Source organism: Mandrillus leucophaeus, unplaced genomic scaffold (genome assembly GCF_000951045.1).
Source record: "Mandrillus leucophaeus isolate KB7577 unplaced genomic scaffold, Mleu.le_1.0 Scaffold119, whole genome shotgun sequence".
Taxonomy (NCBI): domain Eukaryota; kingdom Metazoa; phylum Chordata; class Mammalia; order Primates; family Cercopithecidae; genus Mandrillus; species Mandrillus leucophaeus.
The window spans coordinates 2574846-2580341 of NW_012100209.1; positions in this window are offsets into that span (position 1 = coordinate 2574846).

Below are 5496 nucleotides of genomic sequence, written 5' to 3' on the forward strand. Positions count from 1 at the left end.
AAAAAAAAAAAAAAAAAAAAAAAAAATCAAAAGAATATGTTTTTTTTCTCATATCTGCAAATAGTTAAGTTTCTTGGTTTTGGCTTCGTATTTTTTCCTCAGATGTAAAATGATGGTCTTGGTTATAAAGGATCACATTATGCTTTAGAAAAGCAAGCTGAGGGTTTTATGGTTTAAGCAGTATATTATAACAACTATCTAGTATTAAATATATTTCTTTAAACAGTTGCCAATGTCATGTTGAATCTGAATTATTCAGGGAGAAATTACAAATGTGCCTCTACTGAATCTCTTATCTTATTAGAGCATATTTCCTTCACAAATATTTACCATGCAGGAAATAGAAGGGTTGGACCTATTAGAAAACTTTGTGCATTGCTCATTTCCCTAATTATTAATGAATATTGTTCTCCTAGCATCACAAATTCATTTCTGAACTCATAATTAAATGACTAATAAATATAAAGTTCTGTATCCAGTAAAGGAAATAACCAAATAATTTTCTGTATTTGATAGCTTTGGGGTTTATTGAAAGCACATTACCTCATTCTTTCTGATGCCAATATCAGGGTACCTTAAAGAGAAGCGGTGTGAAAAAAACTTTGTCATTTTTTTGTTAAAATGGATTTCAAATATGATGCACCAAAATTTGCCTTTCTTAAAAGAAACCTTGGCAACTAAGGCTAGTTTTTATTAACTGAAAAAGCAAATTTCTAATTTGTTAAGAAAATTAATGACTTGATAAGTACATGGATAAATTTCCTACATATAAATTAAGATTCAGTTATTTCTCTGCTCTCAAAAACAGTTATAATAGCTAACTATTTCCACCATTTCCAAAGAATTAAGAATTTATTTGTTTCTTAATAGAGGATTGTCTTCATTGGAATATTCTCACAGATGCAGTATTTTTTTTCTTACAGTGTTCTTACGGGAAAAAAATCTTACTTATGCTGGATGTGCTTTTAGGTGACAGAAATTCTAGGTGTTAAAAATCCTGGTGACTCTGTAATTATGCTGTGTAAATTCCAATTAAAACTGCATTTGGTTTGATTCTTGGATAAAACCAGAGCTTTACTCTCAGTGAATACACTTCTTACAGATTTTTGCATTTATGGATCCTGAGTAAGAGCAGCATGTTCTAAAATCATGTTTCTCCAGCTTTGGTAGGTATCAGAACCTCCTGGGAAGCTTGATAAAAATATGAAGGTCTGGGTCCTATCTGAACCCAGTGAATCTGTGGCTCCAATTCTCCTGTTGATTCTGTTATACACCAAGTTGGAAAATCACTTTTCTAAAATCCTGTTTTAAAGTTTTTTCTTCCCTCTTTAGTGTGTGTATGAAAAAACTGAGGACTTTAATGAAATACAGATTCTGACTCAGAGTGGAGCTGGAGTGAAGTCTTAACAACCTACACTGTTGGCAACCACCAAAGTCATACCTATGCTCTGATCCATAGTCCGTATTTTGAGTAACAAGGGAGAGTCCAAGGGAATGGTTTATATCATTTTTCATACAATATCTTCCTCAGGCCAGTGTGAAGAAGTTTCCCACTTCCAGGAGCACTTGCCTAGGAAATATCAAAACTGACTTTGGTATTTTATCATAGCTGGCTCTAAATAGCTTGATATTTTCCTGAACTTTGAGTAACCTGGATGCCAGATCTTTGCTGAACCTAATTGAAGACACTTTTATGAAAAATGAATGATGAGACTATTTTAGCCAAGTGTACACAGACCTATGGACTCACTCTGTCCTCTCCAGAGTGCTGGTTTTCCATGCTTAATATGATTATGAACTGCTTCTCTGTAGTATATAAAAACCTCTGACTTTTCCCCTTAAGCAAATAACTCTATTAATTGAATTTCCTCATTAGCATGTGCTTCCTTCACTGCCAAGTTAATAGTTTAGTCTTGGTTTGTTACTGTGGCTGTTATTACTGTTGTTGTTGTTGTTATTGTTTTTGCTCTAGAAGGATTTATTATTTGACACCAGGTGTAAGACATTGTATTATCCAGAAAATCTCTGTTGGCTCTTTCATGCCTTTCTCAATCATGTCTGCCTAGGGAACCCGACCCCATGATTAGCTATTTGTGGGTTCACCTAACTCTCTGTGCCTCAGTTCCAGGTAAGGAAAAGACATCTTCCCTGAAGATTAGCTGCATCCAGGTAGACTGGCAGTTGAATTCATATTACATACTTGGTCAATGCATGACCAAGAACCTCTATACTGAGAAATAAATTTTATATGGTTCTGTGTTTAATATCCTGGGCATTGGACAAAAGCAGAGGGAAATGGACATACCACCAAATCAAAGTTACCAAACTATAAAAAAATAAACTCCCAAGAGCAGGAGCTATCACCACACACACACACACACACACACACACACACACACACACTAGACAATTTGCCTTGTAAGCTTTTTAGGTATTATATTTATTAGAATCAAAATTCAAAATAAACATGTTTTAAATGTGTTTGGAAATGAAAGAAAACAAAAACTTGAACCAAAAAAAAAAAAAGCAAGAAACAAAAATAGCAGATGAACTAAATAGATTAAATATACAGGAAGAGAGAATTGATGTGGTAGATTGATTTTAAAAAATGAACTCAATTCTTCATCCCTCACTATATTTAAACCCTCTGCAATGTGACTTTGCAGAGCTTCTCATTAAATTAGTGGAGTCTATTTTCCTAGTCTTAAAGTCTGGGATTGCCTTTTTATAGCTTTGATCAAGAGAATGTGGCAGAAGTGATAGTATGCAGGACTGACATTCATTAGGCATGAATGTCACAATTCCTAAAATTCCTGGGGCCCATAATACTTTTAGAGGCCCATAAAACTGTTTTAACATTAATTTCTTTTACAACAGAAACAACGCTAGGTGTGGTGGCTCATGTCTATCATTCCAGCACTTTGGGAGGCCAAGGTGGGATGATCATTTGAACCTACAAGTTTGAGATCAGCCTAGGCAACATAGTGAGACTGGGATCTTATCTCCACAAAAATAAGCATAAAAAATTAGCCGGGCCCAGTGGCATTTACCTGTAGTCCCAGCTACTCAGGAGGCTGAGGTGGAAGGACGGCTTGAACCCAGGAGGTCAAGGCTGCAGCAAGCCGAGATCATGCCACCGCACTCCAGCCTGGGCAACAGAGTGAGACCCTGTCTCCAAAAATAATAATAATAATTAAGTAGGAGAAAAAAGATGAAGTTACAGTAATAAGTGTAGACTAGATCATATTAATCTTTATACCAACACCATTGTAAAATATAATTTTTATACTTTTTAGTGAAGTGATGTTTGCAAAGGCTGCATATGTAAGGTTCACAAAAATAATAATGAAACCTGATCGGTGCCAGCTTGAGCCTCGGCCTCAACGGTCCTGCTCTATCACAGCTCCATAACTACCATGAGAATATGCCTATGCTAACCTGAGGAGAGAGTACCCAGAGAAGAGCTGAGTCATCTCAGTTGAGACCCCAGACATTTTGGCTAACACCAGGCAAAATCTGCAAAGCCAACCCACAGCTTCCTTCAGACACCTAAGTGAACCTAACTGAGATCACAAGGATCAGCCTGCTGACTTGGTTCATGAGCATTAGTAATACATGCTCATTGTTTTAAGCTGCTGAGTTTTGGAGTGGTTTGTTATGCAGCAGTGATAAACTGATACAATTACTGAACTGAAAGAAGATAACTAGAATGAAACCAAGAGACATAACATGCAATTATAAAATTAAAAGCATGAAAGATAAGAATAAAATACTTCTAAATACATTTATTTAGAGTTCTCCATGGCAGCTATAGAGAGATTATTTTCGAAATGACGATGACTAAATTTTTTAGAATTGATAAAGAGTATATAAATTGTAGATTTATAAGTAAAATAAATCCCAAATAGTGAAATAAAAAGAATCCATATTTACAAACACTATAGTGGCAAGTAAAACATTGAAAACAAAATGTATTTAAAACAAAGAGAGTAAAGATTACTAAGTGCAGACAATGTCACCAAGGTATGTCAAGTAATAGAAAGCTTTTTATAGGCACTGTAGAGGTGCAAAGACATGAAAATTCTACCTACCACATCTACTCTTCCCTGATCATCTAACCTGTGAAGGTTTTATCTCTCTTCTGATTTTTCAAGATTCCACATGGGAATCTCTTATATTGTATGTATCTCATAATTCTAAGTATCATCATTATTTCTGCACAAGTCTAAACTTTTTTCTTTGACTAGACATTTCTTAAAAGAAGACATGCAAATGGCTGACAGATTATGAAAAAATACTCGTCACGAACCATCAGAGAAATGCAAATTAAGTCACAAGGAGATATCACCTCACAACTGCTAGAATGGCTACTATCAAAAAGATGAAAGATAAAAAGTATTGGTGTGGATGTGGGGAAAAGGAAACCTTGGATACTGGTGGTGGAAATGTAAATTAGTACAGCCATTTTTGAAAACACTATGGAGGTTTCTCAAAAAACTAAAAATATTAATAGCGTTACCATGTGATCCAGCAATCATTGGGTATATATCCAAAGTACTTAAAATCAGTATGTTAAAGAGATGCCTGTATTCCTAAATTCATTGCAACACTATTCACAATAGTAAGATATAGAAACAACCTAAATACCCATCAATGAATGAATGAATTTTAAAAATGCAGTATAGGTAAATGATAGAATACTATTTGGCCTTTAAAAAATGAAATTCTGCAGGAGGATGAGGCAGAAGAATCACTTGAACCTGGGAGGCAGAGATTGTGGTGAGCTGAGATCGTTCCATTGCACTCCAGCCTGGGCAACAAGAGAAAAACTCCATCTTAAAAAAAAAAAAAAAATTGAAATTCTGTCATTTGTAACAACATGGATAAATCTAGAGGACATTATGCTAAGTGAAATAAGGCAGGCACAGAAAGACAAATACAATATGATCTCACTTATATGTGGAATCTTAAAAAAGTCAAATTCATAGAAATAGGAGGTGGAATGGTAGTTACCAGAAGCAGAGGAGGAGGCAGGAAATGGGTAGGAAAAGGGTAAGTGTTCATTAAAGGGTGCAAAGTTTCAGTCAGACAGTAGGAATAAGTTCTGGTAATTTATTGCACAGCACAGTTAGTATAGTTAATAATAATCATGTATTCTACATTTCACAATTGCTAAAAGAGTGGATTCTAAGTACTCTTACTCATGAGAAATGATAAATATGTGAGGTGATAGATAGGTTAATTAGACTAATTTCATCACTCCACAGTGTACACATGATTCAAAACGTCACATCATACTCCATATATATCTACAATTATTTGTCAATTAAAAATAAAATAAAATGTGAAAACTTTTTTTTTGTTGTTTGTAGTTCTTTTTATTTTTATTTTTATTATTTTTTTTATTTTTTATTTTTTGTTACATATGTATACTTGTGCCATGTTGCTGTGCTGCACCCATCAACTCGTCAGCACCCATCAACTCGTCATTTACAT